General features: G+C 47.2%; 1 protein-coding gene across 2 annotated transcripts in view; it reads right to left on the reverse strand.

Moving 5' to 3' along the window:
• LOC132575928 (glycoprotein endo-alpha-1,2-mannosidase-like) overlaps positions 1-24,823 on the reverse strand; it is a 39,201-nt gene extending 14,378 nt beyond the window's left edge. The window contains exon 1 of one of the 2 annotated variants that reach the window (XM_060244615.1): positions 24,695-24,823. The gene's annotated coding sequence lies outside the window, so the exon portion shown is untranslated. The remainder of the gene's footprint in view (positions 1-24,694) is intronic. The other variant, XM_060244614.1, reaches the window with a different exon arrangement.
• Positions 24,824-27,236: the final 2,413 nt, after the last annotated feature.

The raw sequence follows: 27,236 nt of genomic DNA on the forward strand, positions 1-27,236 counted from the left end.
GACTGCCCCTGGACTTCGCCTGGCCTGGCCCCAGCTCGTGACACCCGGCGAATTATTAAAGCCAGAGAAAAAGAAAAATTAAAGAATGCCCCCCCCTTAGGTAAGTGTCTATGGGAGACCAATTGGGGTAAGGTCCCACTAACCAGCTCAGATTACCTGGCAGGGATCACATACATAAAAGCAAAAGGAAATTTGGAGGAAAGAAAATGGGGCAAGAACAGCAGCGAGCTGCGCTGTTCCAGATGCAATACCGGCTGACTAAGATTTACAAACACCCACAGAAAAGGGGGAAGGTGCAGTTGAATGTCTGGAGGGGAAAGGAATGCAGCCACACTCAAATTACAGTTTAATGCCATAGCCTATCCAGACATTCAAAAGAAGCTGCAAAGATTTGAAGGGCCTTTGGTTAAAATCTCGTAGAGGAACTGGCATGGAGAGAAGTGAGCAGGAGAAAGGAACAGGATTTGGAATAAAGAAAGACTTGTAAGTTTTCACAAGGCTTTTGGGAAATCACAGGGGTGTGCAGTATTGAAGTTCCACCTTCTGGAACAGAGAAACCCAGAAAGAAATTGCAGACTGGATTAATGGTAGAGGCACGGAAAAATTATTGCAAGGAAATGAAGACAGTTATGGTGCAGATTTAGGAAGGAGAGGAGATTTAAAACGCAATGGATTGGACTGCCCTGCAAGATGCAGTGCAATACAGGAGAGAATGGCAGGGGTATGGAAGCCGCCCTTAGTCTGCCCTTGCGGGGAGGGCAGGATACAAATAAAAGTTTGTGGAGAGGACAGCCCTCTTACAGCTTGCAGTTTGTAAATGATGGGTGTGAGGGTGCTATTCTGGGAGAATGCATCCAGGAATGCAAGTGTTATAGGCATAAAAATCTGACTGGAAATAGATTTTAAAAGGCTGCAAGAAACATTACTTTACAATATTTAATTTATGATATAGAGGTAATTTTTCACTGACATTAGTGGTTGCTTAAAAGGATTAGGCAAATTTTGGAGAGGAAAAATTATGGCTTGGTTTCAGAGCAGAATTTCAGTTGCACTAGGTCTCTGTGTCATTATATTGATTACATTGGCTTCCACTGTGTAATATTAGAAAGGGTGAACTTTAAATAAATTGGGGATGCTTAGTAAATTAGATTACTATTCTAAGAAGGATAATTTTTTTTGTTTGTTTGGTTTAGTTAATAGGTAGATTTCTACTGTATTAGAAGCATCTGTTTGTCCAGTCCTGGAGAGCAGATGCCCGGGTAAACCAACTCTTTTGCCATTCTGAAATACAAGAGGACTGTATTAAAAGTCCTCTTAATACATTCTAACCCTATTAGAATGAAATAATGGTATTAAAAACTAGAGCTGACACTCTCAGTGTCTGAAAAAGGTGTTGATATGAGGAAGTTTAAATATGTGTCAGAATTTGGTATGAAGGGCTTTTGAATGTAGTCATGAGACAGGGGTCACAAAACCCAGGTTTGCAGAGACAGGAGAGCAGAGAAGAGGGGGTGAATCGTGAAGAGGGAGCAAGGACGGGGGTTGAAACAGAAGAATTGGTGAGGCAGGCAAGGTGTTATGAGGATTAGGAATGGGGGGTTCAGGGCTGTCTGGTAGTTAGTCCCCCCTTAGCCGAGCCTTTGTTAACTTTAAGGATGGGTGAGTTAGGTATAGATGTGGAATTTTTGGTGGATTCAGGAGCAAGGAGTGAAGAATGTATACAAATGTTGTGTCAGAAGGAATGTTGGAGGCAGGGAAATTTGAAACTCTGGAAAGTTGTGTGGGAAGGCATTGTAAAATTGTGGAAATAGAAAACAGTGAGGCTTCTGTGCCTATTTTGAAACCCCTTCGAGTTCAATGCCCAGGAAGGGCAGGTGTGGAGCTACATGGGTTCCTTTGGATGCCTGATTCAGGCACCTCCCTATTGGGAAGAGATTTAATGTGTAAATTGGGCATGGTGATTGTGTTTCAAAGTAATGGCTGTGCAGTCAGGATGGCTGTGCTGAAAAAAAAGTGCATGAGGGGAAAAAAATTGACCCCAAAATTTGGGCGTGCCCGGGTAACCCAGGATTGTTACAGATCCCCTAATTTTAGAAAAGAGGGGATCACAAACTGTTTAAAAGAATTAAGGAGGTTTTGCTTTCGGCCCCAGCGTTGGGCCTCACTGATCCAGGACTACCAAATCACCTGCTTGTCACCACTGGAAAAGGGGGTGGCTAAGGGGGTGATTGCCCAGAAATGGTCTGGGAGTTACCAAGTGACTGGCTATTTCTCAAAGCATTTGGATGCAGTAGTGCTGGGATGGCCCCAGTGCCTGCAAGCTTGTGCAGCAGTGGCCCTGATCGTTAAAACTGTTAGAAAATTATATCATTGGGAAAATATTATAGTACATTCACCTCACCAGATCCGGGCCATACTGACACACGCAGCCCGAAGGTGGATGACAGATGCCAGACTATTACAAATAGAGGCAACCTTGTTGGAACAGCCTGATTTGCTGGTCACTATCACTGATCATGTGGGGCCAGCGGAAGGTCTTTCCAGCAACGTGCAAAGATAGTTTGAGGGAACCCATGATTGTATAGAGGTTACTGAATTACAAACCAAATACAGGGAAGATCTACAAGAGACCGCTATTGAAGGTGGCTGGAACCTGTATACAGATGGGTCTTCTCGGGTGATAGAGGGCAAGAGATATACTGGGTATGCTGTAGTGGAGGATGGACAGCTGGAAGTGGAATGCGGTGCACTCCCCCCCTCTACGTCTGCACAAACCACAGAATTGTACGCCCTAAAGCGGGTATTGGAAATTGCAGCAGGGCAGTCAGTAAATATCTACACAGATTCTAAATATGCCAGTGGGGTTGTACATGTGTTTGGGAAACTATGGTGTGAAAGAGGTCTGCTAACATCCCAGGGAAAGAACCTTGCCCACCATAATCTAGTTAAAGAGACCTTGCAGGCCCTGTCATTGCCTGCACAGGTTGCTGTTATACATGTACCAGGGCATCAGAAGGGGGGTTCCCCTGAAGCCCAGAGAAACAGAGCAGCAGATAAATTAGCGAAGGCGGCTGCATTGAGAAGTTGTCAGATCCCTCCAGCCCGGCTTGCAGCAATGATTCCCATGGGTATAGGGCCCTCCCCTCCATTCACTTATCAGGAAAAGGAAATGGAAATGGCAACAAAACAGGGGGCAGAGTTGAAACAAGGAGTGTTAATTCTGCCAGATGGCCGGCAATGGTTGCCAGAAGGAGTTGTCAGAGAGGTTTTAAAAGCTCTGCATGAGGGAGGACATTGGGGAACACGAATTTTGGTCCAGATCTTTCTAGAAAAATTTGTGGGACGACGGGTGTGGTCCCAGGCCAACGCTCTGGTGGCCAGATGTACTCCCTGCCAGCGGGCAAACAAAAACAACCCTGGGAAAACTGAGATGGGTGGGAGACCATTGGCAGTGTATCCCTTTGAATGTATCCAGTGTGATTTCATTGATTTGCCTCGGGTGGGAAGGGTTAAACACTGCCTGGTCCTCACTGACCAATTGACTGGGTGAGTAGAAGCTTTCCCCACAACCAGAGCAACTGTTAATATGGTGACTAAAATATTATTGGAACAGATTATCCCATGTTTTGGTCTTTTTCAAAACTTTAAATTCTGATAAGGGCTCTCACTTCTCCCAGAAGGTTCTGCACCAGGTTATGGAGGCTCTGGGACTAAAGTGGAAGCTCCACACCCCCTTGCACCCCCAGAGTTCAGGAAAGACCAAATGTATGAACCAGAGTGTGAAATGTTACCTTTAGTATTATTTGGCTTCCAGACAAGGCCTCATCAGTCTACAGGCCTGTCTCCTTTTGAGTGTCTGTATGGGATAGGAATCTGGGATGTTACATCAGACTCTAGAAATTCCAACTTGCACTTGCTAAAAGATTTGTATGTAAAAGAAAACATGTGCTGGCCCTGTCTTCTCTTCTTAAAGTCTTACAGGGAACGAGGGCTGATTCATCTTACTCCGCCACTAAAGGTCCCGGTGCACAAATATCAGCCAGGAGATTGGGTGCACATCAAACGGTGGAAGGGGGAAGCTCTTCAGCCGGACTGGGAAGGGCCTTTCCAAGTCTTTCTAACTACTGAAACGGCCGTGAAAACTGCTGAGAGAGGTTGGAAGCACCACTCTCGAACAGGGGAGGGGGCAGAACCAAAGAGCTGGAAGAGCCAGACAGTGGATGGAGAACCCCTCCAATTGCGCATAACTAATGTGGAAGCTGACCGATCCAGACAACCCAGAGTGGACCTCAGCACAACGGTTCTCGGCCGTTGCTTCTGCGTGGCCTGACAAACTTATTGCCCAAGAGTTAACTTTCTGGTGGGGGCCATTGTGTCAACATTTGGATTTCTGGCTTGTAGGCCAACCTTCTATTGAACCATTTCTTCCTAAACTTTCCGATTTTATTGCAGGATGACTTTTGGTAAAGGACCCAGTTCTGAATCAATACAGAGAAAAGTATAGATTTGCCAAGGTTGGGGCAGATCCGAGGGCCTGGAAAGAATGGACCGTTTGTGAGTGGGACGAGGAAGGAGACCCTCAGGGTTTGTTGCCACAAGGGCCAAGTACTGGGCAGTTTCAGTGGTGGACAACATTTTATTTTGATCCTGTAATTTGGGGTGAAGAATTGTGTAACACTTGTGGGTCTTCTGGTGTATGGGTGGGTGGAAGAGATCCGGAAGAATGCTGGGACCCTTTTGGGCAGCTTTCCTTTTCCCAGCCGTATTGGGTCTAGAATGTGAACATGTGGCATCAATCAATGAATGAAATAGGAGACACCCAGGAGGTTATATCAGAAATTACCACCAAAATAAGAGAGTGGGCACATTTACCAGCACAAACCTGGGCAGGTATCGTGGATACTAGTGGGTGGCTAGGGGAAATCTTTGCAAACCGGAAACGGGTTATTTTTCTTGGGAATAATCTTTTTGAGCCTTATGATATTGCCATGTATAATTCCCCTAGTATGGAACATGATTAATTCAGCAATAACGGCTGCCTCGCCACCCAACATAATGGCCATATTGCATTCTTATGAAGTGTGCCCAAGTTATGAAATTATTAACCCCCAGGAGTCTTGTGAATGAGCCAGAAAAGTTAAAATAAATAAAAGGGGGGGCTTGTTGGAATAATTAAGGCCAAAGGTCTGGCTCATTCAGAAAAGCCCCAAATGGGGGGGGGGGGGCGGAGCGTCGCGAGGCTATGGCGGACGCAGAGTAGGAGAGCTCCGACTACCTCCCTCCCCTTTCTATAAATTAAACGACGTTACAAACTCAAATGCCAACTAAATCTAAAGGAAAGACGGTGCGGCAAAAGAAGAACCAGATTTCGGCTAAAAAAGCTGTGGTCTCTGACTATTTTTCGCCTGAGAGCTCTGCCAAGGTTGGTGGCCTGATCGCGTGTTCCCCGCTTGCCTGCAATATGGCGCCCAGCCCAACTAACCCTCACCTCGCCCAGCGTAATTCTTCTGAGGATCCCGCTCTTGATGATGGTGGTCCCATCTCTCGTAGGGACCTTGATCTGCTACGCCTAGATATTCATAAATATTTTGCCGAAACCTTTGCAGAATTTATGAAGCCCTTAAAGGCTCAAGTACAAGAATTAACAGAGGACTTAGCCACTACCGCGAAAATAGCGGAGCAATCTGCGGAACTGCGGCTGTCCATCAAAAAAGAGCTTGAGGTTATAAACAGCAATGAAAACAAACTTAAAGATAGGCTTTTAATCTTAGAAAACAAATGGAGGGCTTTGAATCTAAAATTACGCGGGTTTGATGAAGGAGCTGAAGAGAAAAGCGACTTGCTGATGTTTGTAGCGGGCTCGCTCCAAGAAAAATTAGTGCTCCAAGGCAATATGGTGAATAACATAGTTAAAGTCCAACGGCTGGGGTTTAGAAAGTCGTTGCGGAACAACTATAATAGAGACATTTTGGTGCAGTTCTCTAATCCCAGAATTAAAGAAATAATTATGCAAAAGGCAAGGCAGAGCGATGACTTAATGCATAATGGCAAAAGGATTTTATTTTTATTGGATTTGGCTCCTGAGGCGCTGGAGAAAAGACGGAATTTAAAGATTATCACCAATAAGCTACATTCAAGTAACTTGAGGTTCCGGTGGAGTCCAACGTCAGAAATCCTGCTGTACAAAAATGGCGTCATGTACAGAGTTTTTGATGCGCAATCAGGGCTTGAGCTACTGGATGCCTTATCGCTCCAGATTACGCCGGAAGAGAAGGAAGAGTTATGGAAGCTGTTTCCGGTGACGAACAGCCGAGTGCCTGATGAAGACGCAGCCGCGTAATGGAGTTTCTTCTTGGTCCCACAGAGACATTTGAAGTATCTGTTCCTGGCCACCGTTCTTCTCGTTGACTTGAACTTATAATGGTTTGTTTTAGACATCGCTGCCTTTTAGATGAATATAAAACTTGAAGCTGGAAAGGAGCGTCGCGTGCCGAATAATGACTCTAGGAACGGCGTGAGCTGAGCTCCTACCCCTCGTTACATGCCTGTTGTGTAAGCCCCGGTTCTAGCACCAATGACTTTAGACAGTATCTAGCCGTTAAACTACTACTCTGCTTGTTTTTCTTTGCTGGTTAATAATGCTGCCCCTATCTCCCAGAGCTTTGGCTGAGCGCGGTAAAATTGGACCTGGCCGGGAGCTTCTTTGCTTTATACACCTAACTAACACCCTGACGTATATGAGAGTCGGAAGGAGCTTTGACGGCGGGCCACTGACTTATGGTCTGATACTGGCAGGGTTTTTTTTTTCTTTCTTTCTTTTTCTTTTTCCTGCCTCCCCCCCCCCTTTTTATTTTTTATTTTTTTTATTTTTATCTCCTTACCTCTCTTTTTTTGGCTCATTGTTTATGTTCAGTCTCTATTGCTACTGATGGCAGTTATTGTACAGCACTCAAATGGTGGTTTCTAAATCTATGAACTGTTGTGTTTTTTACGTGCTCTTCCTGTTATTTTACATACTCTAATGGCCTGGAGGCTTACCTGGAATATATTTCAAAAGTGGTTTGTGACAGATGTGTGTTTAAAAGAAAAAAAACAAAACAAAACAAAAAAAATCCCCATTTAAGGCCAATCTCTATGGCTCCCAAGGCAAAATGAGCTCTTTAACTGCTCATGGATCTCTATCTCAATCATCTTATTGTCACTGCAACTTCTAAATAATACTCTTTAAGTCATATAGGTATAGTTATTTTTTACCTTTTATTTCACTTTGTACTTAATACATTCACACGCATAAGTCTATATATACACTTACCATTGCAGCAACATCTTGAGGTAAGAGGATAATCATTGCCTACTTGATGAATATGATACAGAGTACCTCAAGTTTTGAACTTCTGTGCTACCACCTGTAGAGAATTTTTTTTAATTTGTTTTAAGATTTATGAGGCCAAACAAATAAATAAAAAATAAAAATATTGTACGAATTGGAAGGATGCGGGAACTGGAAATTTATAACAGCTCTTTAGAAGTAAGAGGTGGCATTATACATGATACCCGAGTTGAACAATGAATCTATATTTGTGTATGCGATGTACACTTACTTATTTGGGCCGTTAAAAGACCCCTATGTTACTATTGTGTAAAGACTGTTAGATACCATTATTGTAGTTAATTTTTGTTGGAGTTTGTTACTTAGTACTTCTAATGGGGAGGGAGATGGAGTTAGAATTTTAATTATTTGTTGAAGGTTATTTGCGCCCTCCTGAAAGGAGTGTAGAAGTTTCAAGACAGGGAAACTAAAAGTGCTTTCCCTGACCTCTTTGTATAAAAGAGGTTCTGAAACGTTACCCGATTTAGGGTTTTTTCTTTATATGTTAGTTTAATAACAGTTTACCTTCCTACAAAGTGTCTAGGAAAGGTAAAGGTTATTTTATTTTACTGAGTGTTGTGTGTATGTGAGTGTGAGAGTTTTCTGTCCCTTTTTCCTTACCCTTGAGGAGATCGTGGTGTTTTTACTTTAATATATATATATATACTTTTATAATTTATTTATTTTAACCTAAACCAGCGTTGAGTTAAATTGTAAACCCCCCTCTCCCCCCCCCCTTTTTTCAAAAGGGCTCGCATTTCAAACCTGCTGGCTAAAGAAAGACCTCAGATAGTCTGTCTCCAAGAGACCCATGCAAAAAAGAAAACCTCCCCCTTATTACGTTCCAGATGGTTTAACCAGACTTTCCAAGCTACAGGTACTTCCAAAGCTAGGGGAGTGGCAATCCTGATTTCCAAGACTGTATCTTTTAATATGCAAGGTATAAAAGCTGATCCTAAAGGCAGATATGTTTTTGTCAAAGGTATTCTAAACGGCACTATACTAACAATTGCATCTATTTATTCACCAAACAGTGGCCAATTGGAGTTCCTGGAGGAAACATTCTCTGACCTGATGGGGTTCAAGCAGGGTGAGCTCATCATCGGAGGTGACCTCAATTGCGTTGTTGATCCAGCACTAGACAAAGCGGGTCGTATGGGGGCCAAGCGCACCTCTCCCAAAAAATCAGGTTTACACGATCTCTTACTTTCTTTTGACTTGGTGGACGTCTGGAGGACACTAAACCAAAAAACGAGAGACTATACCTTCTTTTCTCACGTCCATAATTCTTACTCTAGAATTGATTATATTTTAATGTCCCCTAATCTTTTAAATTATGTTGACAATGCTAACATAGGCTCTAGAACAATCTCCGACCATTCTTGGGTGTCTGGAGTGTTGGCTTTTGCTGATTCAGATAATAAAGGCCCAACGTGGTCCTTAAACAAACTTCTTTTGTCTATGGAGAGTGTTTGTGAGAAAGTTAGAAAGTCAATTCAAGACTACTTTCTTCACAATGCCAACTGCGGAGTATCGCAACATCTGGTATGGGATGCATTTAAAGCGGTGATTAGAGGGAATCTAATTTCAATTGCTGCAGCATGCCATAAAAACAGATGTAAAGCTATTTCAGAGCAACAAAGCAAAATTGCTGAATTGGAAAAGAAACACATGAAATATGGGGGAAAGAAATATTTAAAAAAACTCTCACTTGAAAGAAATAAATTAGAACTGATTGAAACGTCAGACATTCAAAAGAAACTGTTGTATTTGAAACAGAGATATATTACTAAAACTTCAAAATCCCTCAAACTTTTAAAGTTTAGGCTGCATCAACAGAGAGAAACTACAACAATCCATTCTATTTGTTCATCTAAAGGAGAGATCCATGTGACTCCTAAGGAAATCACTAATGTGTTCCAGGAGTACTATTCTTCTCTTTATTCATCTTCTGTTGACAGCAACCTTGATTTTAAAACCTTTTTAAAAAATGCTAATTTTGACAGAAAATTAACTAAAGAAGATGCTGAATTTATGGACAGACCGATTTCGGAATCCGAACTCATGGAGGCACTGTCCTCTATAAAAAACAACAAGGCAACAGGAAAAGACGGGTTCCCAGTGGAATTCTATAAAAAGTTTAGTTCTGACGTTTTACAACCTCTCCTAAAAACTTGTAATCTTGCTATGAATTCTGGTGTACTTCCGGATTCATGGAGAGATTCCAAGATGATTGTGATTTACAAAGAAGGCAAAGACAAACAAGACCCCAAATCATACAGACCGATTTCAATTCTGAATCATGATTTCAAAATTTTTTCAACTATTTTGGCTCGCAGACTAAAATTATCTGCTCTTACGTTCACACTGATCAGGCAGGGTTTATCCCAGGACGTTCCATCTCAGACAACATTAGGAGAACCCTTAATCTGATTCATTTTGGAAAATCGTTTAAAATACCTTCCCTAATTCTTTCTTTGGACGCAGAGAAAGCGTTTGATATGCTAGAAATTAATTATTTAAAAGCGGTTTTAAATTACATGGAATTTGGCCCCAATTTTTTAAATTCCATTTCGGCTATTTATAAAAACCCCAAAACGCAATTAACCATCAACAATCATAGATCAGATGAAATTCATTTATCAAGGGGCACACGTCAAGGTTGTCCGCTGTCTCCAATTTTGTTTGCCATCTCGTTGGAACCTCTAGCCCATTTAATACGATCAGACAAAGATATAGAAGGAATCATGGTGAGAGGTATTTCACACAAAATTAGCCTTTTTGCGGACGACACTGTTTTTTATTTGACCAACCCTTTACAATCGCTAAGCAAATTAATGCAGACTTTAACATTATTTAAGAAGTTCTTGGGCTTTACCATCAACATGTCTAAATCGGAGATTTTTCCAATTCATCTTCCCCCAGACGTCCACCAATGTTTAGAACGTTCTTTTCCTTTTAAATGGGTTACCAAATCATGGCGTCATCTAGGTATTTATATACCTCTGGATCAATCTAAATTCTTCGAAGTAAATTATAAACAACTCTTTATGACCACTAAAACTAACTTGAACAAATGGGCTAAGCTTCAGCTTAGCTTAGTAGAGAAAATAGACCTGTTAAAAACTTTCGTTTTACCTAAATTTCTTTTTTTATTTCAAAATCTCCCTGTTCCTATCAAAAGCAACGACATGAAATCTTGGCAAAAATGCTTCTCCCTTTTTATTTGGAATAATAAGAGAACAAGGATCTCATACCAGGTTTTGTCTAAACCTACGGATAGAGGTGGTTTGGCTGCACCTATCTTAAACAGCTATTATGTGGCAGCCCAACTTCGTAATGTCTAAGGCTTTCTTCCCCCACCCTTTCCCCCTCCAGGGGACAGCATTGCCAGGAGCATAGAGACAGGCCCTATTAGGTAGTGTGCCGAGTTATTTTTTTCTTTAATATGGTTGTTTAACTAAAAAAAAAAAGAAACTGTTGTTGTGAGCAGGAGGAGGAAAACTAACTGGCCGTTTTCCCACTTAGCGTTTGCTCCCCTTATTCCATGGCGCAATTATCTCCGGATCATTTTTCTCGTTTTCCCACTAGTGACTCTTTGCGGAGTCGCCCTCCCTGAAGCGCCGGCTCAAATCGTTTTCCCACCGGCGTTTCCCAAGTGGCATCGACTGGAGTCGATGCCTTGTCAATCATTTTTTTTTTTAAACGCCACCCTAGTTGCGTAATTACGTAACAACGCAACAACGCAATAGAGAATCCCCTTTTTCGCGGGCAAACCATCACGTGACGGCTCTGTTTTAATACTGGCCGCAGCGGCGTCCTCCACACTGCCTCGTATCGTCAGAAGCATTCACAATGGAGAATCCTGATGACGAGACTATGGCGCTGCTTTATTCAGCAGTGCAGCTTCTGATTTTGTGTATCTACGCCGGGCGCCAAGTCCTCCGCAGCGGAGAAAAACTCCTCGCTCATGGACTTGGATCACCGAAACCTCTGGTCGCCTCTAGGAAGTCTGACGCCCGGCTTCGGCTGATTAGAGGTGGCAGTCGCCGCCAGCAACGTAGATGGCACTACCTTGCCGGTATCCGGTTCTCGCCCAGGTATTGGGTGTTCCCCCGTGAACTCGGCTGGTGGGAGAACTTTGTGCTTGTGTACTGGGGCGACGAGCAATGGCTGGATAACTTCCGCATGACCAGAGGGACCTTTATGGAGATTTATGCCGCTTTGAAGGACAAGCTGGAAAGGCAAACCACAAGGATGAGGTCTCCGGTCCACCCTGAGAAGCGGCTCGCGGTAGCGCTATGGTACCTCGCTACCGGAAGCGCCTATCGGGAAGTCGGTACGCAGTTCGGGATCGGCGTTACCACCGTCCATGGGATTGTGATGGAGGTCTGCGAAGCCATCGAGAAACGTTTGTTCTCAAAGGTCGTGTGCCTAGGTGACGACATCGGAACGGTGTGTATATTTTTTTTTCTTTTTTCCTTAGTTTTGCGTTATAACGTAACATCGATATATCGGACCCTGATGTGATTCTCTATTGCTAATACAGTGGAAGTTGAAATATCCCTGATCCATTGTACTCCATTTCTCTACAGATTATGGATGGTTTCGGTAAACTCGGTATGCCGCATACGGTGGCTGCTGTGGATGGATCGCATATCCCGATACGGGCGCCTGGGGGCAGATGGGAGGAGTTCTGCAACCGGAAGATGTTCTGCTCCGTGATCCTCCAAGGCACGGTTGATCACACAGGACGCTTCGTGGATGCAGAGTTTGGCCACAGCGGAAAGACCAACGATGCCTTTGTTTTCGTGAACAGCCATTTCTGCTCTGGCAATGATGCAGGGCTCTGGGTTCCGGGGAACCCCAGGGTGACTTTGGGAAATGTAACCATACCTGCGCTTGTATTGGGCGACGGAGCGTACCCCCTTAGACCGTGGCTGATGTCCCCGTACAGGACACCCGTCGGGCCCGTGCAGAAGCACTTTAACAAGAAACACGCCAGGGCCAGGAACGTGGTGGAGCGTGCTTTCGGGAGGCTTAAGGCTCGCTGGCGTGTCCTGCTAACGCGAATGAACGCACAGTACCGGAGTATTTTCTCCATCATGACCGCATCTGTGACTCTGCACAATATTTGTGAGGGAAAGGGACATGCGGTCCCGCTGGACAGTCCAGATAAGGAGATAACACTCCTCCCAGACCCAGAAGAACCAGACTTCAGGGTTATAAACAGGAGGCAGTTAGAGAGTGGGAGGATTGTGCGGGATGCTGTCGCAGAATATATTTATCAAAGGAGATGATTCTTCGGCTTTCCGTCCCCCATGCCTCTCGCTGCCGCTGCCCTTGAATGAAAGACTGCTTTTTCGGTGCTGCGAAGTTACGCTGTTTCAATCATTCTATGTATAACCGCCTTAACGTTATGCCTGCGTTTGTTTAGACTGCTTCCCGTTTTAGCGAATAAAGTTTTGAGCATTATAAACTGCACTGCGTTCATTTACTTTGGTGGTGGTTGGGGGGGGGGGTAATTTTTTGGTGCACCAGGGGTTCTGACACGTGTTTCTGGCCTGGGTCTGTTTTTGCCTTGTCAATCAGGATATGCCTTCCACATGATTGGATAAATCAAATCAGAAAGGGGAGGCTGCTATTTCGCAACATCGAAAGAGCGTTAGTTCGAAATGGCTGCCAGGGGAAGGAGAGGGACGTTCTGGCAGCGGGAGGAGGTGCTGGCTATGATAGATATTGTCGAGAGGAGCGGGCACGCTCGAGAAGTAATGTCGAGCACCCACCTCAGGAGCAGCCACATTTACGAGGCGATAGCCAGGAGGCTGCAGCGGAGGGGGTTTGACCGGACTGCCGCGCAGTGCCGGTCAAAAATCAAACGCCTCCGCTGCAGCTTCATGGCTAGCCTGCAAGCGTGGGGCGGTATCCCCAGGGCGTCAGGCAGGACGCCGTACCATGACGCCATGGTGCGTCTTTGGGAGTTGGCGGGGCGGCCCCGTTGGGAGGACCGTCATCATGATTGTGAGTAACACCACACACACCCCTCCCTTCTTTATTACTGCCTTATTACTGTAATGGGGGGGGCATGGATGATCACAGGAACCTCATTAATTGGATCCCAGCCCCCAAACCTTCCTATGCTCTGCTGAGCCTTCCTGGTGGAATGGGGGGGGCATGGATGATCACAGGAACCTCATTAATTGGATCCCAGCCCCCAAACCTTCCTATGCTCTGCTGAGCCTTCCTGGTGGAATGGGGGGGGCATGGATGATCACAGGAACCTCATTAATTGGATCCCAGCCCCCAAACCTTCCTATGCTCTGCTGAGCCTTCCTGGTGGAATGGGGGGGGGCATGGATGATCACAGGAACCTCATTAATTGGATCCCAGCCCCCAAACCTTCCTATGCTCTGCTGAGCCTTCCTGGTGGAATGGGGGGGGGGGGGCATGGATGATCACAGGAACCTCATTAATTGGATCCCAGCCCCCAAACCTTCCTATGCTCTGCTGAGCCTTCCTGGTGGAATGGGGGGGGCATGGATGATCACAGGAACCTCATTAATTGGATCCCAGCCCCCAAACCTTCCTATGCTCTGCTGAGCCTTCCTGGTGGAATGGGGGGGGCATGGATGATCACAGAAACCTCATTAATTGGATCCAACACCCAAACCTTCCTATGCTCTGCTGAGTATTCCTGGTGGAATGGGGGGGCCATGGATGATCACAGAAACCTCATTAATTGGATCCAACACCCAAACCTTCCTATGCTCTGCTGAGCATTCCTGGTGGAATGGGGGGGGGCATGGATGATCACAGAAACCTCATTAATTGCATCCAACCCCCAGCCCCCACCCCATTCTATTTCCTGATGTGCCTTCCTGGTCCAGTACATATTACCTGCAGGTTACAGTGCATTTTTCACATATGCTGTGTGCTTTCATTCACACCACTTGCATGTATGAGTTTCATTGTTTGGTTTTTTTCTAGTTGACACCTGTCCACGAGGCACGGCGGAGCGGCCAGGCCCACCCTCGGAGGGAGAGGAGGAGCAGGGTGCGGAGGAGCAAGAAGGTACATTACCTGACAAAGCGGCCGCCTCTTGGTTTCTGCGCAGTAAACGCATTAATAAGCCATGTGCGCAGGGGGTTCAAGATAATAATATAATGATTACTTTTGCAAATCTTAGGCGGTGTGAGCCCAGCAGCCCAGCAGGCCGGAGGCGCTGAGGAGGCGGGAGGCGCTGAGGAGGCGGGAGGCGCTGAGGAGGCAGGAGGCGCTGAGGAGGCAGGTGAGTTCGCTGAGCTGAGCCGCAGATAGAAATCAATAGGCATGGCATGCAAGTTTCTAATAAATATGATGTTGCAGCCCTTGTCAGCCGCCCTGTCAGATGATGACAGGAGTGCACTAACTACCTGCCTCTAGGGCCACGAGGCGAGGCAGAGCGGCCAGGCTCACCCTTGGGGGGAGAGGAGGATGAGCAGCAGGGTACTGAGGAGCAAGAAGGTACATTACCTGACAAAGCAGCCACCTCTGGGTTACTGCACATTACAGGCATTAAAAAGCCATGTGCGCAGGGCGTTCAGAAAAAAAACTTAATGATTACTTTTGCAAATCTTAGGCGGTGGGAGCCCAGAAGTCCCGTGGGAGGAGGGCGGTGATCCGGCCAGAGAGGCAGGTGGGTTTGCTGAGCTGCCTCTCAGGGCACTGCGAACTAATGTTGCTATACAATGGACACATGCCTATACAATGCACACATGCTATGTGTGCATTGTATGTGCTATACAATGCACACATGCCTATAATTTTCTAATGTGCATGCATGGTGTGCTTGCATTTCAGTGGTGGAGGAGCCGGTGCAGCAAGTACAGGACACCATTGCCCGCCTCGAGGCCCTGATGCACCGGATCGAGGCCCTCGAGCGGCGCCCAGCAGCGGCGGAAATGGAGGCCCTCAGCCAACGGATTGAGGCCCTCGAGCGGCGCCCAGCACTGGAGGCACCAATGGAGGCCAATGCCGGGCTGGAGGCCCTCAGCCAAAGAATCGAGGCCCTCGAGCGGCGCCCAGCACCGGAGGCACCGCTGGAGGCCATTGCCCGGCTGGAGGCCCTCTGCCGTTCAGCGTGTGAGTGCTCACTATTTTGCAGGATGGGTGGTTCTTGTGAGTGATTGACTGCTCTGCGTACATTACTGAGGGCGTTGCACTTACTTGCTTCTTTTCTAAATTGCAGTGAGCGCCTTCACACGCCGGATTGACGCCCTGGAGCGGCAGTTCCGGAGGCTGGAGCGGGCCAGGGGTGGGGGGTTGGGGGAATAAAGGTGTAAATATGTTTAAAGGTGTATATATGTTTGTCAGTTGTAATAAATTATTGTTAATGTTGAAACCTGAAGATATCTTTTTTCTTTACCTAAACACCGAACTGGGACCTTTGCAAAACATAACTTTATTAAAAGTGCGTTGACCTGACAAGAGCACAGCATCAGCTGTACACAGCTGCTGCGTAATAATCTCTAAGGTAGGAACAGCCTGCCCGTGCAGGTATAAGCACTGAAATAACATCATCAATAACAACATGCACAACATGTAATCAATGAAATAATATCATCTTGCCCCTACGGGAAGCCGCGACACTGCCACTTGAGCAGGGTGCAGGAGACAGCAGGCTCTGCCAAAACCGGGCAAGCTATATCTGAAGGCAGTGGCCCATGAGTTTCGCTGCAGTCACAGTTTAGGTGAAGCTGCCTATGTGTGACAGATGGTGGAGATGCTGCATATGGTGGAGAGGTTGCAGTGGCTGGTACCTCACCCACCCTTCCCTGGGCCCTAGCTTCACTAAAAATTTGGGCAATGCTGCCTAGCATATCAACAGCTGCCCTCATAACATCCACAGTCTCCCTTGTGGCCTGTTCGAAATTCTTTACCAAGCCTGTGTCACGCTCTCCCTGCAAAGTGAACCTGCGTTCTTCAGAAGCTAGCATTCGGTCAAAGCGCTCCATCGCGTCTTCATGATCCAGACGGCTTTCCAGGTCCTCCCCTCTGGATAAAGCACCCTTCTTCCTCCTCAAAGTCACCTGGAATTGAAATTGACACCACACTCATTCCTCTCCATGGTTAGTGCTGCAAAGCCCATGCTTACCTTAAAATTCTGTACTATAACATGTCTTCAGGAGCAGTTCTGCTCATACATGAAGCAGGAAACGCAGGGTCAATGGCTCAGCAATTGTAAGCTGGGCAATGCATCTAAGTTCCACTGAAAGCTTTCACATTCCACATAAGACTTATCAGAAGCACTGCAGGCCGCACTTACCCCGAAATGACTCCTCGCCTGGATGTCCATCAGTAAAAAACCTGGCTGTGTTCCTGTTCCTGCAACGCATTGCTTGGGTTCACGCCGCTTGAACCTATAGCAATGCAGAGAAATCAACAGTACCATGCTAGCGGGGGGGGGGGGGGAGGGAGGCAGAAGGCGGAGGAGTGCCGCGGGTATAATAAGTGCCAAACATCCACGTCTCCCTTCATCTAGGGGCGGTTTCATTAAGGTTTTCCCCATGGCTCCCTATCACCGGCCAACCCACAGCAACCACTTACGTTTTGTAGTTTCGTTAGTACGAAGTATCGCTATTGCGATAAAAGTTTGAAAAAACTAAGGAACCCTTTACCTGGAACCATAAAAATTACACAGCTTAGGGGCACTGCATCGCCGGGATACTCACCAGGAGGTGATTCAGTGGTGTGCGTCAGGAAATCAGCAGCGTTGTTTGTAGGTCAGCTGAAGAGATGCTATCTGATCCTTGAATCGGGATGCTTTCCTTATTTGCCTTGTAATACCGCGCCGTCAAGCTTCTCTTGAACGTACCTGCTGTGCGGTGGCGGGAGTAAGATGCTCAATGGCGGCCAGCAATATCTGTCCCTTCTTCCTCCCAGTGTTCTGTTCGGCTCCTGCAAATTGTGACGACAGCTGCTTCTCGCCTCATGATTGGCCACTAGCATCGGCAGCATGATGTGGGCGATTCCCTGATTCTAGCTCGGCAGTTGCAATTCTCGCGAGACCCAACACCCTCAACTATAATGTATCGGCCGCAATTCTCGCGAGACCCTCGCCATAGCGCCCATCAGAGTATCGCAAACCTAACACCCTACCAATAATAATGCATATTATCAATAATCATGTGTCCGCCGAAATGTGTTATGTGTAACGCAACTACGAAGTAACGAAACATCACACGGAAAGACCCTTCGGTTTAGTGAAGTAAAACAGAAATAAAAAACATTAATGCATCCACCTTTGAAATGGTGTAACAGCGGAGAGACAGCGTAACATTGCAAAAAAAACTGCAATTGAGGCTATTCCGGGAGGGGATGTTATTTCGAAATATCGCTATTACGCAAAACTGAGATGCTTTAAAAAAAAAAATGGCCGCGGCGGCACTTCGGGGAAGCGCCGCGAAAGGCTGATGATTGGCCAAGAGGGTGGATGGGGTGGGAGGACGGAAAAGGGGGAGGGTGACGCCCACAAAGCAGTCGATCCGGCGTGGATGGATTTCCCACAGCAAACTCCGCTGAGTGGATCCGGAGTGGATCCGGAGGTTTTCGGAAACTCCGGCAACATGCTGGAAAACATACTCCGGCGTAAAATCCCTGTAGCGCCGGAGCAAACCGCAGCGCCGGAGCAACATGTGCGAAATCCAAGAGAAGATCCGGAGGTAAATGGGGCGCTACGACGGAGCAAACGCTAGTGCGAAAACGGCCACTGTTAATGGTTGTGATTTTTTTTAATAAAATTGCAAATGTTTATAAAAAAAAAAAAAAGAAAAGCCCCAAATGTATGTGTGTGTGTGTGTGTGTGTGTGTGTGTGTGTGTGTATATATATATATATATATATATATATATATATATATATATATATATATATATATATATATATATATATATATATATATATATATGTATGTATATTACACATATTATTGATATATGTTAGAACTTTTGCTTTGTATTGCTAATAGGGAGTTTGGCTCTGATCTGGGAAAAAGTGTAGTTGCCTGGACAACTGCAAAGGTGAAAAGTTTATGCAAGGGAGAGTTTGCTAGGGTGGGAAGTGTTATCTATCTAGCTGGGCAGAAGAGGCCCTAGCCAATTAAGCAAAATGAGGTAATGTGCTCAGTACCTGTCTCTGTGCTTTCATGTAAGGAAGGGAGGGGGAAATGTTTTCTTTTGCGCTCGGGAGGAGTCAGAATGTGAGTCCTTTTGGCCGGTTTTTGGCCTCAGGAAGAGAAAGGGGGGAGGGGTTGTTTTTTTTCTTTGCGTCGGTAATGTTTTAAAAACCAGCAGCTTATGTTAACAAGACGGAGAGAGAGAAAAGGACTCAGCTGAGCCTGAAATCTTTCTCCCCATTTGCAAATGCTTCTTCTTCTTTTTCTTAAAATAAATCTTTGGACTTCTGAGCAAATGTCTCTGACTGGTGATTGTTAAGAGGTCGAGGGCCCCCTGGCCCCCAAAACCGGTTAACACCATCACACAACTATAGGTTTATAGCTGGCCTAACGATTCCTGATAGGTCTCCTTCCTGAATCCAGGTGGCTATTGCTTTAGGGCCATGATGGCGAACCTATGACACACGTGTCACTGGTGACACGCGAGGCAATTTTGCTGACACACCAGAAACCAAGGAGCGTGGCGAGCCGCGAGTCCTTCGGAGGCTGCTGAGCCCGTCTCGGAGGAGCAGCAGCTGCTAAGGTGAAGGCGAGAAGAGGCGGCAGCAGCGCAGCAGGCCGCCGCTGCCTCTTTCCCCGGCTCCAGGCCGGGGTTGGGAGGGAAGGTTGGCCGACGCTGCCAGCGCCTCGCCTTGACCTGGGGGTGGGAGGAGACAGCCTCCTGGCGCAACCCGTCCCCCACCCAAAGCAGAGGCAGCCAAACGCGCCTCCTCCTCACAACAGGGCCGAGCTTTGCAACCCCCTTTTCCCGCCCTCCCCGGGGCCTGAGGAAATAGGTGGGTACAGCAAGAAAGAAAAAAAGAGCATTGCAAAAAAAGAGGCAGGGGGGGAAAGAAGTGCCCTCCTCGGCGGGTCGCGCCTTTGCAATGCCGGGGCTTTGCAAATGCAGGAGCAAGGCAGGCGTGTTTTTTTTCCGTTTGTTTGCACGGAGCGGCTGGGGGGAGGGGAGGCAGAGATGGCATTGCAGCAGTGTGTGGGGGGTGCAATGCCTGAGGGGGCGTCGCTCTTGGGCCTGTTGTGGGGTTAAGAACATAAGAGAAGCCATGTTGAATCAGGCCAATGGCCCATCCAGTCCAACACTCTGTGTCACACAGTGGCCAAAATATATATACACTGTGGCTAATAGCCACTGACGGACCTCTGCTCCATATTTTTATCCAATCCCCTCTTGAAACTGGCTATGCTTGCAGCTGCCACCACCTCCTGTGGCAGTGAATTCCACATGTTAATCACCCTTTGGGTGAAGTACTTCCTTTTATCCGTTTTAACCTGTCTGCTCAGCAATTTCATCGAATGCCCACGACTTCTTGTATTGTGAGAAAGGGAGAAAAGTACTTCTTTCTCTACTTTCTCCATTCCATGCATTATCTTGTAAACCTCTATCATGTCACCCCGCAGTCGACGTTTCTCCAAGCTAAAGAGTCCCAAGCGTTTCAACCTTTCTTCATAGGGAAGAAAGGTTTCTTCACCCGGTCCTGGTTTTTTTTTTTTTTTGCAACCAACATGATCTTTCTCACTTTGCTCTCTCGCTCTTTCTCACGGCCGCCTGCCGGAGGCGGGGTTTCAGATTTAAAGGACAAGCTGCCCTTTTCAGCTTGGAAGAGGAGGAAGGGGGTGGGCGATGGGGGCTGTGTGTGGATTGCAAAAGAGCAAGGGGAGGGGAGCATTGGGTCGCCCCCCTTGGCTTCCCTTGGCAAGCGCTGGAGGAGAAAAGGCGGGAAGAAAAAAAGATACACCCTTTCCCGCAGGGTTACCAATCCCCAGGTGGGGGCAGGGGATCCCCCTCTCCCCAAAATACCCCCCCAAGTTTCAAAACGATTGGACCAGGGCTTCCAATTCTATGAGCCCCAAAAGATGGTGCCCCTATCCTTCATTATTTCCTATGGAAGAAAGGCATTTTAAAAGGTGTGCTGTCCCTTTAAATGGCCAGAACTCCCTTGGAGTTCAATTATGCTTGTCACACCCTTGTTCCTGGCTCCACCCCAATGTCTCCTGGCTCCACCCCCAAAGTCTCCTGGCTCCGCCCCCAAAGCCCCCAGATATTTCTTGAAGTGACACGGTGAAGTGACACGCGACCCGAGGAAGACTACACTTTTTCCCGATTTTCGACACACCAAGCTGAAAAGGTTAGCCATCACTCCTTTAGGGTCTCCGGCTCAGCCAGGTCTCTGCTAGCCCTAAGGGCCAAACTCCAGTTCCAATACATAACAGAACTCCAAAGGAAGTTCTGTCTATCACATTTAAAGGAACTGCCTTTTAAATGCCTTCCCTCTATTTGGAAATAATGAAGGATAAGGACACCTTGTTTTGGAATTCATATAATTGGACCCCCTAGTCCAATCTTTTTGAAACTTGGGAGGCGTTTTGAGGAGAGGCAGCAGGTGCTAATGCTGAAAGTTTGGAACCTCTACCTCAAAAATAAGCTCCTTCCACCACCACCCCCGACACTCATAGATCAATTCTCCATTATATCCAATGGGAATTGGTCTCCATGGGGAATATTGCCCAGCAGAAATTCATCAACACCCCCCGCCCCCACTTTCTGACAACAGTTTGGAGCCAGTTTAGTGGTTAAGTGTGCGGGCTCTTATCTGGGAGAACCGGGTTTAATTCCCCACTCCTCCACTTGCACCTGCTGGAATGGCCTTGGGTCACCCATAGCTATCACAGAGGTTGTCCTTGAAAGGGCAGCTGCTGTGAGAGCCCTCTACAGCCCCACCCGCCTCACAGGGTGTCTTTTGTGGGGGAGGAAGGGGAAGTAGATTGTGAGCCGCTCTGAGACTCTTCAGAGTGGAGGGCGGGATATAAATCCAATATCTTCATCTACCTCACAGGGTGTCTGTTATGGGGGAGGAAGGTAAAGGAGATTGTGAGCCGCTCGAGACTCTTCGGAGTGGAGGGCGGGATATAAATCCAATATCTTCATCTACCTCACAGCGTGTCTGTTGTGCAGGGGGAGGGGGAAGGTAAAGGAGATTGTGAGCCACTCTGAGACTCTTCGGAGTGGAGGGCGGGATATAAATCCAATATCTTCATCTACCTCACAGGGTGTCTGTTGTGCAGGGGGAGGGGGAAGGTAAAGGAGATTGTGAGCCGCTCTGAGTCTCTGATTCAGAGAGAAGAGCAGGGTATAAAGCTGCAGCCTTCTTCCTCTTCTCACAGGGTGCCTGTTGTGGGGAGGGGGAAGGGGAAGGAGATTGTGATCGCTCTGAGACTCCATCAGGTAGTGAAGGGCAGGGTATAAATCCAATCCTCCTCCTGCTCATCATCTGTGTCTGAATGCAAGAAGCCATCGGCTACCAAGGGCACAGTTCAGATTTTATAGACTTCTTAGACCAAGTCAAGTTCAAGGTTTTGGTATTGACCTTAAAGGCCTTGAGCAGTCAGGGACGGACATATCTACAGGGCCAGTTTGGTGTAGTGGTTAAGTGAGCGGACTCTTATCTGGGACAACTGGGTTTGATTCCCCCACTCCTCCACTTTCACCTGCTGGAATGGCCTTGGGTCAGCCATAGCTCTGGCAGAGGTTATCCTGGAAAGGGCAGCTGCTGTGAGAGCCCTCTCCAGCCCCACCAACTTCACAAGGTGTCTGTTGTGGGGGAGGAAGGTAAAGGAGATTGTGAGCCACTCTGGAGTGGAGGGGGGGATATAAATCCAATATCTTCATCTACCTCACAGGGTGTCTGTTGGGGGGGAGGAAGGTAAAGGAGATTGTGAGCCGCTCTGAGACTCTTCGGAGTGGAGGGCGGGATATAAATCCAATATCTTCATCTACCTCTCGGGGTGTCTGTTGTGGGGGGAGGGGAGGTAAAGGAGATTGTGAGCCGCTCTGAGACTCTTCAGAGTGGAGGGCGGGATATAAATCCAATATCTTCATCTACCTCACAGGGTGTCTGTTGGGGGGGAGGAAGGTAAAGGAGATTGTGAGCCGCTCTGAGACTCTTCGGAGTGGAGGGCGGGATATAAATCCAGTATCTTCATCTACCTCACGGGGTGTCTGTTGTGGGGGGAGGGGAGGTAAAGGAGATTGTGAGCCGCTCTGAGACTCTTCGGAGTGGAGGGTGGGATATAAATCCAGTATCTTCATCTACCTCACAGGGTGTCTGTTGTGGGGGAGGAAGGGAAAGGAGATTGTGAGCTGCTCTGAGACTCTTCAGAGTGGAAGGCAGGATATAAATCCAATATCTTCATCTACCTCACAGGGTGTCTGTTGTGGGGGAGGAAGGTAAAGGAGATTCTGAGCCACTCTGGAGAGCGGGAATATAATTCCAATATCTTTTCTTCTTCGCTGAAGGGGGGGCTCCAACCTGGGGGGGATCCCTGCCCCCAACTGGTAATTGACAGCCCTGTTAAATGTAAACATGCCTTCTTGACAGGGAAGTTAAATTTTAAATTGAATTTGGGACAAAATTCCACCAACCCTGCAAGCATTTTCTGGCACCTGGAAGAAACCAGCAAGCTCAACCTCTCCAACTTCAGAGAAGTAAATATTCCAGTATGTGCAACATTTATAGCAGCTTGCCAGGTCTGTAACCCAGCTAGCCAAGTGAATGCAAGGCAGTTACAGAACGGAGACCCTTGCAACGCTTAGCAAATGATCATTTAGCATTTCCCTTTCCATACTCCCCTTGCCCCTCCCGCCTTGTCTTGTGCATACTGATTCTGAAGAGAGGTTACTGGGTCTTGTCTTCAAGCAAAGATACATAGCCACAGGCAGTGTTCCCTCTAAGCTGAGTTAGCGTGAGCTAGCTCACAGGTTTTTAGCCTCCGGCTCACACATTTTTGTCTTGGCTCAGGCAGGATGACCCCCCAGAGCACACTAATTGATGCAGTCGCTCACAACTTGAATGCCGGTAGCCAGTGGCGGACTGGTTGCCAGGAGACAAGGGGGGCCCCACCCACAACTATAAGGCTATCGTTTGATTTTTAGAAGTAAAATTTTCAAAAAAAAAAAATACGTAAGTGGAAAAAAGGTGCAATTAAAACTTTTGTGAAATAAATATATCTATGTTTTTAGTAATTACAGTGTACGTATATTGTACATTTTACTGGCAGTCTGCAGTAGATATTAAATGTAAACAGATTGCATTTTCTCCCGGGGCGCCGATTTCCGGCAGCTGGATATCAGTCGTAAAAGCGGGGGCCCCATCCTAAATATAATTGCAAATTTTAGTTGCATTGCAGTAACAGTATTGGAACTTCTATTATATTGAACATATGAAGCTGCCTTATACCGAATCAGACAGACCCTCGGTCCATCAAAGTCAGTATTGTCTTCTCAGACTGGCAGCGGCTCTCCAGGGTCTCAAGCTGAGGTTTTTCACACCTCTTTGCCTGGACCCTTTTTTGGAGATGCCAGGGATTGAACCTGGGACCTTCTGCTTCCCGAGCAGATGCTCTACCACTGAGCCACCGTCCCTCCCCAATTTTCACGCTACTAAAAGGACATTAACATTTTTAACACACTGTCTAATGTTTAAGAGGGCCCACTTCATCAGCGGCCCACTCGCCACAGGGCAAGCTGACACCCTGGCTGGTCGACCACTGCCAGTAGCTCACAAAGAAAAACGTTTGCTCACAAAACTCTGCAGCTGAAGAGGGAAACGTTGGCCACAGCGAACACTGCCCAGCGGAAGCTGGGTTCAGGTAGCCGGCTCCAGGTTGACTCAGCCTTCCGTCCTTCCGAGGTCAGTCAAATGAGTCCCCAGCTTGCTGGGGGGAAAGCGTAGATGACTGGGGAAGGCAAGGGCAAACCACCCCGTAAAAAGCCTGCCGTGAAAACGTTGTGAAAGTCAACGTCACCCCAGAGTCAGAAACGACTGGTGCTTGCACAGGGGGACTACCTTTACCTTTTTAACCTGCCCAAGTGCTCTCTTGGAAGAACACGAAGGTGCAGCCCCCTTTGTGAGTCATATGGGGGAGGGAGGGCTTAACTGCTGCACTGTAGCCTTTTCTTCAGAGCGAGCAGCTCCACCTTCCTTTTGCCCAACGGAGGAAATTTACCATCCAAGACCCTCCCCCACCGCCTCAGCTGCAAGCATTAAAAATAGGTGGGTGGGGGCGCTCTCAAGAGAGCCTCAAGCCTCCCCCCTCCTGCTCTCGCCCATCACTCACCGTCTGCAGAGCTGGAAGCTGTAGGGACGAGAAAGTCAGGGAATCCGAGGCAGGGGGTAATCAGGGGTGGGTGGGAATGGAACTGTGAAGAGAGACGGCGAAAACGAAAGGCGTCAGCAGCCTCTTTTCAGACTTGGCTCTCCCCCTTTGTTATTGAGCTTGCGTTTGCCGTGCCCGGGAAGCCCGTGCGCAGTAGGGACGGCGAAGCCGCTTGCCCACAATTCCGTCTCTGCGTTTACTTCTCTGTGGCGCAACCTAACTATACAGCAGGGGTGGCCAAACTGTGGCTCGGGAGCCACACGGTTGGCTTTTTCCCACATATCGTGTGGCTCTTCAGGCCCCCACTGCCTCATCAGCCAGCTTGGAGAAGGCATTTGTCTCTCTAAATTACTTTTCCAAGCCAAGCCAGCCGATGGCTTGGAGAAGGCATTTAAAAGTTATATTGCTTTCTTCCCACTTCTCCCTCCCCCGTCTTCCTTCCTTCCTTCCTGTTTGGTGTAGTGGCTAAGCGTGCTGCAAGAAGGTTTGATTCCCCACTCCTCCACTTGCAGCTGCTGGAATGGCCTTGGGTGAGCCAGAGCTCTTTGTAGGAGTTGTCCTTGAAAGGGCAGCTACTGTAAGAGTTCTCTCAACCCCACCTACCTCACAGGGTGTCTGTTGTGGAGGAGTGGGGGGAGTAAAGGAGTAAAGCACCAGTTTCTGACTCTGGGGTGATGCTGCTTTCACAACATTTTCATGGCAGACTTTTTATGGGGTGGTTTGCCATTGCCTTCCCCAGTCATCTACGCTTCCCTCCAAGTAAGCTGGGTACTCATTTTACCGACCTCAGAAGGATGGAAGGCTGAGTCAACCTCAAGCCAGCTACCTGAAAACTCAGCTTTCGCCGGGGATTGAACTCAGGTCATGAGCAGAGTTTAGGACTACAGCTTTAACACTCTGCGCCACGGGGCTCTTTCTAAGTATAGGGCAGGATATAAATTCAATATCTTCATCTACTTCTTCTTCTCCTCCCTTCCCTCCGTCTTGTGGCTCTCAAACATTTGACATTCATTTCTTGCGGCTCTCGAACACCTGACACTTATTCTATGTGGCTCTTAAGTTAAGCAAGTTTGGCTACCCCTGCTCTGGAGCATATATACTTTCATTGTTCTTTTCATATGGCAAGTTGAAGGGAAATTATCGGCCCACTGTTGGAAGGATTTCCTGGCAGAGCAAATAAACTCAAATTAGATTATCTTCTGTCAGAGAGGAACCACCAGACAACAAGGCAGGCAAGCTAGGTTCTGTTCCCAGGTTTATAAAGAACGCAAAAATCAAGACAAATAGGCCAAACTGTAAAGCTTTTAACAAATTTTAAAGGGACTTTTTAAAAGGTTAAATAATACTCTTATATTCTTTTTTACTGTTATAACCCTCAAGCCATCAAATCTTAACTGGTAGACTCTTTGTGGGACTTTTTATATGGTACTTTTAAGGTTGTTCTAAATGACTTACACGTTCTAGTCAATGACTGTACTAATAAACTGACTGACAGGAGACCGCCAAGGAAGTCCAGAGTGGCTACACAGAGGCAGGCAATGGCAAACTAATTCTGAATGTCTGTTGTCTTGAAAACCCTGTAAGGCCGCCATATATCTTTTGCAATTTGATGGGGGGGGGGAGTTACAAAACTTCCCAGAGTTAGTTGCAGAAAGCTCTTAACAGGTAGGCGTCTCTTGCAAGAGGAGCTCCTGGAATCCAACTTTTGGTATTTCTTTAATTTACATTGAAACGCACACACTCCAACTACAGAGAAAGAAGCACCGATAAAGTTGTTGTGTCTCGGACTCAAGCGAAGACTGGTACAGGGAGGCCTCGGATTCAGCGGGAGCTCACAGAAGCACAGCTCCTGAACCTTTCTGAGAGTTCCCCCTCCTCCTTCCCACCTTGTCCATTGAAAAGTAGGTGCAGCTGCATAACATCCCTGGATGAGCTCCACCACTTATTTTTGTACAAAACGACTCCTGGGTATGGGTGTTCCTGCCGGGCTCACCGGAGCCATAAGAGCAGAGCTTGGGGACTTGGGAACAATGGGCAGCAGGATCCACATCCCTGCTGCCCTGCTCCAATCACGGGCCCCCTGCTGGTTTGAATGGTCCAATAACGTGTGTGCGCGGGAACCCTAACTTGTATATATAGTTGGCCTAGGCTGTACTTAATAAAAGTGCCGATGATCACTACCACCTCGCCTCTTCAACACATCGAACCCACTATGTATCAGGGGGGGCCAAACTGTGGCTCAGGAGCCACATGTGGCTCTTTCACACATTTTGTGTGGCTCTTGAAGCCCTCCCCTCACCGCCCCGTTGGGCCACTTAGAGAAGGGACTTGTCTCTTTGCGAGTGTTTGGTGCAGTGGTTAAGTGCGCGGACTCTTATCTGGGAGAACCGGGTTTGATTCCCCACTCCTCCACTTGCAGCTGCTGGAACGGCCTTGGGTCAGCCATAGCTCTGACAGAAGTTCTCCTTGAAAGGGCAGCTGCTGTGAGAGCCCGCTCAGCCCC

Source organism: Heteronotia binoei, chromosome 8, assembly GCF_032191835.1.
Source record: "Heteronotia binoei isolate CCM8104 ecotype False Entrance Well chromosome 8, APGP_CSIRO_Hbin_v1, whole genome shotgun sequence".
Classification (NCBI taxonomy): domain Eukaryota; kingdom Metazoa; phylum Chordata; class Lepidosauria; order Squamata; family Gekkonidae; genus Heteronotia; species Heteronotia binoei.